At 46.8% G+C, this 15143-nt stretch overlaps 1 long non-coding RNA gene across 2 annotated transcripts; it reads right to left on the bottom strand.

Moving 5' to 3' along the window:
• Positions 1 to 4571: 4571 nt before the first annotated feature.
• Positions 4572 to 10971, bottom strand: LOC120231333. 2 transcript variants are annotated; one of them, XR_005528306.1, is made up of 3 exons: positions 10774 to 10971; positions 5495 to 5610; positions 4572 to 4816 (listed from the first exon to the last, which is right to left on the bottom strand). It is a non-coding gene; the product is annotated as an uncharacterized LOC120231333 (long non-coding RNA). The 2 variants fall into 2 exon arrangements; XR_005528305.1 differs by lacking the exon at positions 10774 to 10971 and adding an exon at positions 8345 to 8557.
• Positions 10972 to 15143: the final 4172 nt, after the last annotated feature.

Here is a 15143-nt window from a genome sequence, read left to right as displayed (position 1 = left end):
TAGTATTTAAAGCGCTGACACTGGGTGAGGTTCTCAACACAGGGATACAGAAGAGGCTGCAGAACTGAGCCCCGGGGCATCCTGGCGTCAAGAGGCTGCAGAGAGAAGAGAAGCAGTGAAGAAGGGGAGACCAGTGAGGCAGGGCCAGATCCCTTCCCTTGGATCTAGTCTGTCCCTGTGACTTTACCCAACAAAATGTGGCAGAAGCCACGCTGCGCCTGTCCCATGCCTAAGCCTTAAGATGGCCTGGACACTTCTGCTCTGCCGGACCCCAGGCAGCGTGGTGTGCGAAGCCCGAGCCACACAACAGGCCACGTGCAGGAGAGAATGGAAGCCCTGTGCTCAAAAGGCCACGCCAAGCTCCAGCCAGTGGCCAGCACCAACCACGGGCCTTCTAAGATCTTAGCCCAGTGGAGCTTCCAGAAGGCTATGGCCCCAGCGGATACCACATGTACCAGGAGAGCCCCCAGCAGAGCCCTGTCAACCCACAGCACGGAGATAATAAAATAATGGTTGTTGTTCTAAAGCCATGAAGTTCGGGGTGCATGGCAACACAGCAAGAACCCAAATGGGGAGACATGTAGGGGTCATTAGAGGGGCAAGAGGAATCAAGGCTTTTTCTTAATAGTGATGGCATCACTATCGTTTTATTGAATTATAACTGACATACAGTATCATATTCATTTCAAGTGTATGAGATAGTGATTTGATTTTTTTAAATGTTTTATTTATTTCTGAGAGAGAGAGAGACAGACAGACAGATCATGAGCAGGCGAGGGTCAGAGAGAGAGGGAGACATAGAATCTGAAGCAGGGTCCAGGCTCTGAGCTGTCAGCACAGAGCCTAACACGGGGCTCGAACCTACGAACTGTGAGATCATGACCTGAGCCCAAGTCGGACGCTCAACCGACTGAGCCACCCAGTTGCCCCATTGTGATTTGATATTTTTATGCATGACAAAATGATCACCAACACAGGCCTAGCTGCCATCTGTCACCATACAAAGTCGTTGCGGTATTATTGACTATTTCCCTATGCTGCACATGACATCCCTGGGACTTATTTATTTAATAAGTAGAATTTTATGCCTCTAATCCCCTTCACCCATTTCACCCATCTTTCCGCCCCAGCCCCTCTGGCCACCACCAGTTTGTTCTCTGTACCTATGAGTCTCTTCCTGTTTTGTTTTGTTGTGTTTGCTTGTTCTCTTTCTTAGATTCTACATACAAGTGAAATGGTACCGTATTTGTCTTTCACCGTCTGACTTACTTCACTGAGTACAGTCCCCCTCGTTTATTTTTGCTTTTGTTTCTCTTATGTGTGGAGACAGATCCACAGAATGTTGCTCAGGCTGATGTCAAAGAGATTCCTGCTTTTGTTTTCTTGTAGGAATTTTATGGTTTTGGCTGTTACATTTAAGTCCTGAGTCCATTTAAAAAATTTATTTTAATGTTTATTTAGTTTTGAGAGAGAGACAGAGCATGAGCAGGGGAGGGGCAGAGAGAGAGGGAGATACAGAATCTGAAGCAGGCTCCAGGCTCCGAGCTGTCAGCACAGAGCCCTATGCGGGGCTCGAACCCACGAACTGTGAGATCACGACCTGAGCCGAAGTCGGCTGCTTAACCAACTGAGCCACCGAAGTGCTCAAGTCCTTAGTCCATTTTGAGTTTATTTTTATAGATGCTGTAAGATAGTGGTTCAGTTTCACTCTTTTGCATGTAGCTGCCCAGATTTCTGCTGTTTTAAAGAAGGGAGAAATAGTGGCATGTGTATATGCTGATGAGAATGATCCCGAAGAGGTTAAAAATGATGCTGTGGGAAAAGAGGCCAGGTGAAGGGGGGATGGGGTCCAGCACACAAGAACAGGTACAGGAGCTCATGGGCAGCTCACCTGTGGCAGCAAGTAGGAAGCCTGAGTAGGTGGGTGGAGATGTCGGTAGGGGGCTCAGTGCATGGTGGGTGTGTGAACATTCCGACTGCTTCGATTTCGTCAGGGAAAGGAAGTCGAGTGTGTGGGTGGTGGGGGCCCGGGGGGAGCATTAAGGGTTTAGGGGAGCGGGGGAGTGAAAGAGTAGACTAACGGAGCTGGAGAGCCAATGGGGAGATAGGTACAGCCTAATTGCCAGGCAGTAGCAAGGGCTCTCTTGATGTTCAAGGTCACGAATTTTGAAGTGAGCACAGTCAGAGCGGCGGTTCAGCTGCAGCTGCGTGGGGGTGGACACAGCGTCAGCTGACAGTGGACATGACCAGAGTTGTAGCTTTGCCAAGCGAGGATGGAAAACACAAAGAATAAATGAAGAAAAGCAATTTGGTGGGGAAAGCAATTCAGATTAGAAGCTCAAGACCGGGGGGCGAAATTAGAAAGCCAGAGCATGAAGGCGTGGGGGAGGGAGGAAAGAGAGAGAGAAAGGAAAGAAGTAGAATGATCATGTTTTAGATTGTTAGGCAACTGCACCTGAGTGTGGATGAGGGTCAGGTCCGGTAGGGAACACATTTGGATGGGAAGGTCAAGCAGGGGGCTGGGGAGGTGCCAGGAGCCTGAGCTGGCCACACACAGCCTGGACTTCAGTGACCTCTCGCCAGAGGCACACCTCAGAAATCTGGGAGGAGAACCAGACCTCACCAGAAGATGGGTCCCCCTCGCTCTCCCACAGCTTTCTGTGAATCCTCAGAGCGGTCAGCTGCTCTCCTGCTTCTCAGCATCACTTGTTAAAAAACTACAGATGACAGGGGCGCCTGGGTGGCTTAGTCGGTTAAGCGTCCGACTTTCGCTTAGGTCATGATCTCGCGGTTCGTGGGTTCGGGCCCCGCGTCGGGCTCTGTGCTGACTGCCAGCTCGGAGCCTGGAGCCTGTTTCAGTCTGTGACTCCCTCTCTCTCTGACCCTCCCCTGCTCACGCTGTCTCTCTCTCTCCTAGAAATAAATAAAAAAATATAAATTAAAAAAAAAACAAAAACTGCAGATGACAGGGCCCCTACCAGAAACCGGCAGTAAGATCCAGGGATCCTTACTTATTTCCCACAAGTTCTCTTAGTGATCCTAAGTACAGTCAAGGTTGAAAACTACCATCGGTCTCTTTGGGCCTCAGTTTCCCCATCTGTTATAAAAGCTAACTGAAGAGTCTAGAGGCCCTTTCCAGGCACACAGGAGCTTTCAATTCCACAACAGCCCAGAGGGCGTCATTATCTCCGGTGTTGAGGTGGGAAGAAGGGGATTTAATAGAGGCAAAGGGATGAGGGGTGGGCCACGGAATCTCTAAGGGCTTTCTCAGTGCTTGGGTTTGAGGAATCTGGGAGGGTCTGGGTGGGCCAGTGGAATATGCCTCCCAGCACCTAGGGCTGACTCAGGCTCTCACACACCCCAGAGATTCAGGTGAGTCCCATGAGTATCAGGCGGGGCTGGTGCACCAAGTGCAAGCATGTCACTGCACATGCGTAAGTGAGGTTCTCTCCCCGCTCCCACTCTTCCCCTTCCTCACATAAGCCCCCTGCCCCCAGCTCCCCCCTGACCTGTCGCTGCCCAACCCATGACATATTTTGGAACTCTCCACTGCTGTCTTCTTTACTCTTTCCTATGTCGGAGTGAGTGATTTCTGCCCAGCGTGGAGGCAAGGTGAGTTGGAAGATTGGGAAAAGGTTCAGTCTGGCTGAGTCACTTCAAGAAGGAGGGCGGAGAGAGCAGCCTGAGCCAAGTGCCATTGCTTCCGCCTACCTCTTCCATCTTGACGTTGCGAATGGTTGGCGAGGGGAGCTCCATGATGGGATTCTCCGTTAAGAAAACTCACTCTGCTCCTGTGCTGATGGAAGGGAGAATGTACTGGGAGAAGCAAGCCAGGAGGTCTACGGACAACTATGGAAATATTGAAATCCTTCAGGTAACCCTGGCCTAGACCGGGCTGTGGGAGGAGCAGAGAGGACGGGAGGTGAGCGCTATGGGGGAACATTGGCCTGAGGGGAAGCTAGGTTTCGGCGGGAGAGTCTGGCTGGTTTATGCCCTGAGCACCGGGCACATGGGACTCTGGAAAGGTACTGAGGTGCTAACGTGTCTTCCACGGTGGAAGAGTGTCTGGTGCTCTGGCACCAGGGTTAAGGTCCCCACCAGAGGACGGGAAGAAACATTTTCAAATCATATATATCTGATATGGATCTAGGATCTAGATTCCATATAGAATTCTCACAGATCACTACTAAAAAGCAAACAACTCAACTGAAACACGGACAAGGGATCTGAATAGACGTTTTTCCACAGAAGCTATACAAATGGCTAATAAGCATATGAAAAGATGCTTCATACCATTAGTCATGAGGGAAATGCAAATCAAAATCACAATGAGGTATCATTTCACACCCACTAGGATGGCTGTATAAAAAACAAGACAACAAGTGTTGGCAAGGATATGGAGATTTTGGAACATCGCTGATGGGAGTGGAAAATGGCGCAGCTGCTCTGGAAAGCCATTGGGTGGCTCCCCGGAAGTTAGGCATAGCCTTACTCTATGACCCAGCAGCTCCATTTCCAGAAGCGTACGCAAGAGAACAAAACACATATAATCACACAGAAACTTCCACAAGAATGTTCATTGCAGCATTATTCGTAACAGCCCCCAAAGAAGCAACAACCCAGTATCCACCGACTTATGAATGGATACAGAAAAGTGTGGAATATCCATCCAGTAGAATGTCATTCAGCCATGAAAAGGAAAGAAGTACCGCTGCAGCAGAGATAAACCTTGAAGGCGTCATGCTAAGTGAAAGAAGGTGGTCACGTTAGACAATGTGTGGTAGGGTTGATTCCATGTATACGAAAGTGCAGAAATCTATAGAGACAGAAAGCGGATTAGCGGTTGCCAAGGAATAGGGGAAGGGGGAATTGGGAGATGTGGGGTTGTGTTTTGGGGTAATGGTAGGTGTTGGCGGTGGTTGCAAAATAGTGTGAATATACTAAAACCACCCAAGAAGCAAAATACACCCTTCTTCCCGCTGTAGGCACTGCGGTTGACCTTGGCCCCACCTCCAAGATCTTTCACTCTGCACAACCCGATGGCTGCAATTTTATCTAACACTCAAATTCTTCAGCCAAGCCTCTGCCACACACCCAGACTTGCTCAATCTTTCCATTCCAGTTATGCTCCCTTTTTGCCTTCACAGGAGCCTCCCAGGGGCTCCCCCTGCACCTTCAGGCCCTCCTCTCCACCAGGCCACCTTCCCACTTCAGAACCCTGCTCCCTGTTCACCGCTTCCTGGAACCTCCCCTAGAGAGTCCCCCCCACTGACCTCCCATCAGCCCTTTGCACTTATAAAGACACCCAATTGCCAGGTCTTAACCCGGGCTCTGCCGTTGAAAACCTATGTGACTCGTCGAGAATCATTTAACCTTCTCCTGGCCTCAGTGTTCCCATCTGTAAAATGTACATTGCCATGTGTCTTAGAGTGCTCAGGCTGCCATGAAATACCCTGAACAGTATGGCTTAAACAACATAAATTTATTTTCTCACCATTCTGGAGGCTGGAAGGCTGAGCTCAGGGTGCCAGTGTGGTCGGGTTCTGGTGAGAGCTCTCTTCCTGGTGTATAGATAAGCCATCTTCCTGCTCTCCTCACATGACCTTTTCTCTGGGTTTGTGCATAGAAAGAAAGAGAGAGAAAAGGAGGAGGCAGAGGAAGAAGAAGTTGATGAAGAGGAGAAGGAGAAAGGAGGGAGGGAGGGAGAGAAGAGAGAGACAAAATTCTCCTTGGGGTCTCTTCTTACAAGGCTACGAATCCCCTCATGAGGCTCCATGGCCAAGACCTCATCTAACCCAAATGACCTCACAAAAGCCCCACCTCTAAGAGGCTAGGGCTTCAACACACAAATTCGGTCAAGAGAGGGGAGACACAAACACTCAATGCATAAATCCGTGCTTATTTGCCAGGTGAGAGTCCATGATATTCTGAAGGTTTAAGGCTTTATATGCAATGTGCCAGGCCTTTATGAAGGGTTATTATTTTTCATCAATCCTGTATAAGCATGTGTGTGTTTCTTGGCAAGGGAATACCATACATTGTTCATAAGCATATAACCTCCGGTCTGGTGCTCAAGGGCAGACGATGTGTCTGCTGCTCTTGAATGTTCTCTCAAACTATGAGAAACTACCAGGAACCAGAATCCAAAATTCCTCTCTCCCTCCAGGGATCTTAGAGCCCCATTGCCCTTGGGGCATACATATTTGAGTTTCTGACTCTCAGGCCTGACCATACGGTCCTTAAGTGCTCTACAGGGAGACCCTTCACTACCCTACACCTCGGTTTTCTTGTCTGTAAAACAAGGATAAGAATACCTATCTCCTAGCATTCCTGGGAGAGTTAAATGAAAAACCACATGGTAAGCTCTCAATAAATGTCAGTGATAAAGATAAATATAATGTATTGGTTACCGACTCCTGTGTAATAAATCACCCCGACACTTAGTGACTCAAAACATCAATAATCATGTGTTCTCGCTCGTGGTTTTAGTGGATGAAGAATTCAGGAGTGCCTTGGATGGGCAATTCTATCCCAAGGTTTCTTATGAGGCTGAGGCTTTAATCATCTGCAACGTTGACTGGGCTTAAGGATATAGTTCCTAGTGGCTCACTCACATGCCCCCAAAATTGGTGCTGGCTGTTGGGGTGGGTGGGTGGGGGCCTTGGTTCATCTCCAAATGGGCCTTCCCACAGGATTCCTTGAGCGTCCTCACAACATGGTAGCTGGCTTACCTGGTGAACCATCCAAGAGTCAAAGGAGGAAGCTACAATACCTTTTATGATCTAGATTCAGAAGTCACACACTGGCACTCTGGCAGATTCTATGGGTCAATGAAGGCCAACCCTTATTTAATATGGGCTACAGACAAACATAAATACTAGGAGGTGAGTGTTATTGGGACCCATCTTGGAGACTCAGAAGATATTCTTCATGTGAGATCAGGTGCCCAACAACTAGAAACTGGCTTAGCCAGGACTTGAATTCAAGTCTGTCTAGCTCAGACTACAAGATCTTGACCACTACCCTTGGTTGACGTCCATTTTCTTCATGCAAACAATCACGTACTCGGTTAGCAAACGTCATCTCAGCACCCACATACTATGAGTGCACTAGATGCCGGCAGTGCCCCTGTCCTTGAGGAGACCCAGTCTAGAGGGCGTGTGGATGGCAGAGCTAGATCTAGCTCCCAAGTCCTCTGGCTTCTCATTCATGGTTCTTTCTGTCCTGGGATACTTGCATCAGAAGGGAAAATCACTGAAGCCTCACAACTCTTTTGGCAGAAAGAAGCGGTGGAGAATTCTAGAAAATGAACTGAATGTGAAACCAGGAGTCCTGGGTCTGGGTCTTTGACACTGATTTGTCAGTGATTTGTCAGCCTTTTTGATAAGTCCCTTCCTCCTCTCTAAGCTCCATTCCAGAATTGCCTGTAGGGAACTTACCTGTGCAAATAGTTCATTCAGTGCTATTTATCAAGCACATACTATGGACCATATACTGGTCTAAGTGCTGGGGACACAGTGAGGAACAAGATAGAGTTCCTACCCTCCAGCTCCTCACATTGAAATGCAGGCTGAGAGACAATAAACAAACCAACAAAGAGAAAACCACTTGGGAAAGCCATGAGGACCATGAAGGGTGAAGTGATAGGCCGGGGGTGGGGGGTGGGGGGGGGCTACTTCATCCAAGGGAGGCTTCTCCAAAGGACGGGAACTGAGTATAGACTGAACGATGGTGAGGTGACCATGGAAAGATTGTGGGGCTTGGGGGAGAGGATGAGGGTCCCAGGCAGAGGGACCATCAAGTACAGAGGCCCCAAGACAAGAGATGGCCGTGTTTGCCTGCATCAAGGACTACAGTGGCTGGAGAACGGTGAGCCCAGAGAGGAGGGCAGCTGATGAGGACAGAGGGGCGCAAGAGCAGATGATGGGGACACTTGCAGACCTCAGAGAGATGTGTGTGCTGAATTTTAAGTGAGGTAGGAAGCCTTTGGATGATTTTCAATAAGAATGATCTAATGTCTATCAAAAGGGCGCTCTACCTATTGTGTGGGGAGAGGGTTCCTTGTCTCTCTAATATAGTCTTTAAAAAGTTTTTATTAACTTTTTTTATGGTGGTGAAATACACACTACCTAAAATTTACCATTTTAATCATTTTTAAGTGTACAGTTCGGTGGCATTAAGCACATGTAGAGTGTTGTGCAAACATCACCACTACCCATTTCTAGAACGTTTCCGTCATCCGTAACAGAAGCTCTACACCTATATCAAGCTTTTCAGGAGAGCCTATAGTCATGTGAAATATTTCAGCTAAAAGTGACCAAAAGCCCAACTCAAGTAGAATTACCCCAAGAAGAGAAGCCACTGTTTCACAAAAGTGAAAAGTATAGGTTAGTCTTCAGACATGGCTGAATCTAGGAGCCCAAGCAATATCATCAGGAAAAGGGCTCTCTTGCTTTTGGCTCTGTTTACTCAAGGGCTGGCTTTATTCTCAGGCAGCCTTTCCCCTCCTTGGTGGCAAGGATTGCCGTCCACACCGCCGGCACTTCTGTCTCACCAGCTCAGCAACCCCAGAAGAGAAGACAGGATTATTTGCGAGAATTCCAGCAGAATTTCCAGGGCTAACTCTCATTGGATCAATCTTGGTCACGTGCCAATCCCTGAGCCAATCACTGCATTCCACCAGAGAGCCGGGACATGCTGATTGGCCAGGGTCACATGTCCTACAGCCGAGAGGTGGAGCCTCCCCCTCCCCCCCCACTTTAGGTGCACGGCCAGAGGTTAGGAGGGAACTCGGTCTCTGCAGGAAAAGCGGGGTTCTGTCGCAAGAGAAAGGGGGAAACAGGAGCTGGCCACGCCAACCACTCAACACGTTAGCTCCTCCCACCTTTTTCTCAGCACGTGGCTCCACCCTGTGAAAGGCGAGATCCTGACAGTCTCCAGAACGATTTCCCCTCCCCCCCAGCATTACCAGTGGCCAAAGCCTTCCTTCTCAACCCCTGGAAGCTCTTCTCTGAACCCCAACCCCCGTTTCCCTTGCCAGAGCTCAGACCACATACCCCCAGCTCTTGACTTATTGCAACCCCCTCTCTACCACTGTCCTTCCTTCCTCCTACAAGAGCTCTTCTAAAGTCCAAATCTGACCACAGCGTGTCAGGACCTCTCTTCTGAGCTCCCCTCCGGCTTATAAGGCTCAGCCAGATCCGACTGCTGCATCCACCTGCAGCCTCACCTCCCCCACCGCTGCCCCCGCCAAATTCTCTTGGAACTCACAGTGCCTTTGCACGCTGTTCCTTGCGCCTGGAATGCCCTTATTGACATCTTCTGCTTAACCTTCAGTTCCAATCTTTTGAAGTTCAATTGAGCCATCACTTGTCCCAGAAGCCTTCCTTGGGGCCTTCTCCATCCCCACACCCACCCCGCACACAGTGCGGTTAATGCCCTTCCTGGGCTCTCACAGACTGCTATGTGCTTACCTCTTCATAGCACCGAGGGTACCATATTACTTTTGAAATATTAGCCTGTGTGTTTCTTAATTAAAATGAGATTTTAATGGGCATGGAGGGGGGCACTTGTGGGGATGAGCACTGGGTGTTATATGGAAACTAACCTGACAATAAACTATTTGTAAAAAAAAAAAAAAACAAAAACCACAACTTATTATCTTACTCCCTTCAAAAAAAAACAAAATGAGATTTAAAAACAGGTATAATTTACATATAGTAAAATGCACAAATATTAAACTTTTTACCCATACCCTTGCTTGTGCACTCTTTCTCAAAAATAAACATTAAAAAATTTTTTAAAAAAATGGGGCTCCTGAGCGGCTCAACTGGTTAAGGATCTGACTCTGGCTCAGGTCATGATCTTGCAGTTCACAGGTTCGAGCCCTGAATCGGGCTCTATGCTGACGCTCAGAGCCTGGAGCTGCTTCGGATTCTGTGTTTCTCTCTCTCTCTCTCTCTGTCCTTCCTTCATTCATGCTTGCGCTCTCTATCAAAAATAAATAAGCATTAAAAAGAATTTAAAAATTTTACCTATGTATACACCTGTGTCACATCCCAAAGAACAAAGTGTAGAATTGTTCTAGCACCTGCTTCCAGTGCCCCTTCTAGGTCAATAACAGCTCCCCATCTCTCCCCAGAGGTAACCACTTTTTTTTTTTTAATATTTTAAAATTTTATTTCTAGGAGAGAGAGAGAGACAGCGTGAGCAGGGGAGGGTCAGAGAGAGAGGGAGATTCAGACTCTGAAATTGGCTCTAGGCTCTGAGCTGGCAGTAAGCACAGAGCCCGACGCGGGGCTCGAACCCACGAACCGCGAGATCATGACCTAAGCGAAAGTCGGACGCTTAACCGACTAAGCCACCCAGGCGCCCCATGAGAGGTAACCACTTCTAAAATCATAGACGAGTTCTGCCAGTTACTGACTTTCATATAAGTAGAATTATATAATATTCACCTTTTTTTTTTTTTTTTGCATTTGGTCTCTTATTCAACATGATCACTTTTGTCCTCTGCGGCCATCATTCATCCACTTTGATTGTCATGTGGTATCTCATACTATGAATTTACCACACTGTTTATTCAAGCTCTTTTTTGAGTAGATAGGTGGTCACCCAGTTTGGACTATTATGAACAAAGCTGTTAAGATTTACATACGATTTTTGTGGACATGTCATTTCTCCGTAGGTATGGAGACACACCTATGAGTAGAATTTCTGGATCATAAGGCAGATCTATGTTTATTAAAGTTGCCAAGCAGTTTTTCAAAGTACCTGTCCCATTTTGCATCTCCACCAGGCACGTATGAGAGTTCCAGGGGCTCCACATCCTGGCCAACACTTGATGTTGTCACTTGTCTTAATTTCAGCTGTTCTGATGGTGGGGAAAGCTCCTTGGGTTGTTTTTTATTCTTGCTAATTTCTTTTACCTGGAAATCTTATCTTAAGATATTGTCTCAAGGCTACTTTCCTTTTCTGGCCCTGCTGAAACAAAACAAAACAAAACAATCTTTTCTTAGCTTTTGAGTTTCTAAATTCTCAGGTCTCGAGAGCCAACAGGAAAAGGTTGTTGTATACCGATGACATGATGAATATGGGAAAATGAAGGACATTTAGGAACAAGGCTCCCCCTCCCTGAAACTAGATAAGAGTTTCCAGATGTGAAAATGTGTTATGGAAAGCTAACTAAGAATTGAAGTAGGGAAGCCATGGTTGAAGCTTGCGTAGCCTGGCAGGGAGAAGAAAGCTTTCCTCTGGGTGGACAAAGGCAAGCTGCCCTCGCCCGCAGCCTACGAGAAGCCCCCCACCCCTCCCTGCTTCAAACTCTCATTTCCCTCCAATGAACTTTGGTTCAAAACCACCCCACCCAGCTCCATTTTTTCCTCTATAAAGAACACTCTCCTCCTTTGTTCTGGGGATTTGCTTATGGTCCGTTATAGCTTGCTTGTCCTGAACTGCAGTTCTTCTGCTCTTTCTAATAAACTGGATTTTTCTGGCCGAATCACTTACCTTTTTCTCCTAAAAGGTGGACACAGACAAGGGGAGGAGAGAGAGCTGGAGGAGCAGCAAAGGGGGAGGTGGATGGTCCAAGGTCCTGGGGCAGGGACACTGGAACTGGCCCCTTCTCTGGACGTGCCCCGGCTTGGAGTAAGGCCCTAGAATCTCCAGATACCTTCAAAGAAACTGAATGTAGAAAAGCCTGTGCTCACAGACAAGTGGCTGTGTTTGGCCGGCAGAAGAATCTCAAATGTCTAGCAGAGTTCTCTGCACCCCAGGGGCCCTGGAAGCCGAGCGATGGGTCCTGGGCTCGTGGAAGGACCCCGGGAGCAGCTGAGAGAGGAAATGAGATGTAGGAAGAGAGATAACTTAGCAGCGCCCTGTGCAGGTGGTGACCTCTCCTCAAACAGGAACAACGATGTCTTTTTAAAAAAAATTTTTTAAATGTTTATTTACTTTTGAGACAGAGAGAGACAGAGAATGAATGGGGGAGGGGCAGAGAGGAGGGAGACACAGAATCAGGAGGCTTCAGGCTCTGAGCTGTCAGCACAGAGCCCGACATGGGGCTTGAACTCACGGACTGCAAGATCATGACCTGAGCCGAAGTTGGATGCTTAACCGGCTGAGCCCCCCAGGCTCCCCAGAACAACAACGTCTTAACAGACGCCAGACTGGATAAGTGATGATGCGCCCTGGGGGTTCCCGTAGCAGCTCTCGAACTGACCTACTACCCCCAGACAAATAGAAAAAAAACAATTTACCTGAGATTAAGGATTTCTACCCAAAATGGGAGATCAGAGCAGAGACTGAGCTCACTGAGTAAAAACTAAAGTTACCTTTCTTGCTCACCTGAGTTCGTGAACGGAAATTGGACCACTGCTGTACTCTTCCCACTGTATTATGTTTGTGTCTTTATTTTCCTTTCATCTTCTTGAGACTAAGCAGCTGGAGGTCAGGAATAAGGTCTGATTTGTCCTGGAATCAGCAACAACCTGTGCCAGGGCCCAGCACAGAGTAGGGACTCAGTGAAGATTTGTTAAATGCTGATTGTAAGCTTCTTGAGGGAAGGGAAGAGGAAGACAGCTACGTAGTTGTGCCCATCCTCTGTACAAAGCCCTCCGCCATGTCATACACATTGGTCCCCCTATGAGGTTAGACTATGATCACCTCATTTTACAGATAACATTTACTGAGCACTGTTCTTAGCAGTTTTCATGTATTAACTCACGTTATCCTCACTACAACCCACTGAGGTTAATACTACTATTACTCTCATCTTATAGATGGGGAAACTGAGGCATAGAGCAATGAGGTGACTTGCTAAAGATTGTGACAGATTTCAGTCCAGGCTGATTGATTCCAACCCATATGTGCCCATCTCCAGCCCGTTCCATTGCCCATTTCCAGCCCGGTGCCCATGCTCCCTGCATGGTCTGCCTGAAACTCTCTTCCTTCTTAATCCCTGCCCATCCCACTGGTGAACTCTTCATACCCTTTACACATCCTCTGACTGCCTTGATGCTCAAAAGTATAATTATACATTCCTCCTTTCCTTTACTCCCATTGCACTTTATTTTTAGGATTTGTGTGTTAGGATTAGTTTATCTGTATGAAAGAGAAGATCCAAAATAATGGGGTGATAGGCAAAATGTTTCTTTTTCATGTGAAAGAAGTATGGAGACAAATAATGCTGAGCTGATATAGCAGCTCCACGGTGGCAGTGACTGAGGCTATTTTATCTGCTCCACCATCTGAGTATGGAACTCCCTTCCCAAGGTGACGTTATAGGTCAAAATGGCTGCTGAAGCTCCAGGCATTGCATCTACATTCCAAGTAGCAGAAAAAAAGGAAAGGATGATTTGCTTGTTCCTTTTAAGAAGACTTCCCAGTAATCCCCGCAACATTTCCTCTTACATATCATTAGCCAAAATTTAGTTACATGACCACACCTTGCTGCAAGGGAGGCTGGGAAATCTAATCTTTTAGTCTGATATTGAAAGAAAGGTTGTTGAGAGGCAAAGCACAGTCTCTGAGACATCACTGCTTTAGCGTTTACCACATCACACCTAGGATGGTTTCTTTGGCCATCTTTCTGCACAGCTGGATTATCTTGAGGGCAGATTCTTGTCGTCTTCACCCTCACAGCCCAAAGTCAAGTACATGTGGAGACATTTGAGATGGAGAAATATGTGACTAAGGTGTTACGTTTCTTTGGATGCCCCAGGGGCCCCTAACATGGTTCTCTGCTCGCAGCAAGCCTCCAATAATTGTTCAATTGAAATGCATTTAAATATTCTTGACCTAGTTTCCACATTTTTAAAACGGGTATAAACGACCTCAAAAGTCACTCCCAGATTAGACATTGTCAGAGTCCGCTGTATAAAATGTGAAAAATACCAGCTAAACATTAAAAAATGAAGACCCAGCTCGAGATGGTTGCTGTATGTAGCTTTCCATCTTTCACTATTTCTTCTGCATAAACACATATGCATGTTCTGCATATGAATAGAATCCCACTGTGCATACATTGCACAACCAGCCATTTTCACTTAAATAACATATGACCCAACTTCTGCTTCTGCTCAACACAAACTAGCTTGTGGAGAGCAATCCTCTCAATAAACAACTAGAAATCCTGGCTAGAACTGTTAAAAAGAACATGAAAACCTGTTAGGAGGCATCAGAGAGCACTCCAGGAAGCCAAGACCTCAAGGATCAAGATCCCAGAGTGAAGAGAAACACATGGAGGGGAGCCCCGCCTGCCGTGTGATTTCCCCCAGGGCTAGGTAATTCCTAGCCAATTCCTAGGTAACTAGATGGAGAAGCAGAAGCAGTCGTACAGGACTCGAGGGCAAAAAGAGGTTATGCTGGACTCATTTCTAGGCCATACGTGTCCTGGAGCATAATGGACATTCATCGGAGCTCAGACATTTTCCGTGCATAGAGTTCTCGGTCTGTGCACTGCCCTCTCTGCAGCTTTGCTGCCACGGCCAGGCTTGAGCTCCCCATTCGTCTCCGCACGTCCTAGCCAGAGAGACAGAGAGACAGAGAGAAAGGGAGATAGGTCAATTTAATCTCACCTCTGGTTTGTGATCTTTTAATAAATGAAAGTGCTTTTCTAAAAGGAAACCAAACACAAATCCTTTTATAATAACAGTTATTTGGGCATTTTCCCTAATTACCAAAGTAATACAAATTTACTAAAGAAATATTAGGTAATACAGATAAATAAACACCAAAAACACCTATAAATTTCCCTCTCTTTCCCACAATGCCTAATGCAACTACGTTAGGGTTTTTTTTTTTTTTTACACAAATAGGTATATTTTTTTCGCAAAATGAGTTTATGCACACCGAGTCCTTTGTAACTTGCCCTTGTAACTTAACATTCAAATCATAACCCATTTTCACATAATTCCATAGTCTCTATTATTACCTTAACAGTTGTAGAAGAGTCCATTCTTTCGATATAATACCATAATTTATCTAACCAGTTCCCTTCAGTTAGCACTTCCTCGGATTATTTTCAATCTTTTCCTATTATATGCAACACTGCACTGAACATCTTTATATATATCTTGGTGACATACAAATGATTATTTTCTCGGGAAAAACGGGGTCTGGGAAAATAGACTGAACTTTCAAAT

Source organism: Hyaena hyaena, unplaced genomic scaffold (genome assembly GCF_003009895.1).
Source record: "Hyaena hyaena isolate Hyena2069 unplaced genomic scaffold, ASM300989v1 scaffold_56, whole genome shotgun sequence".
Classification (NCBI taxonomy): Eukaryota; Metazoa; Chordata; class Mammalia; order Carnivora; family Hyaenidae; genus Hyaena; species Hyaena hyaena.
The sequence above is the reverse complement of the archived record's forward strand: the minus strand, read 5'-3'. Positions and strand labels throughout refer to the sequence as shown.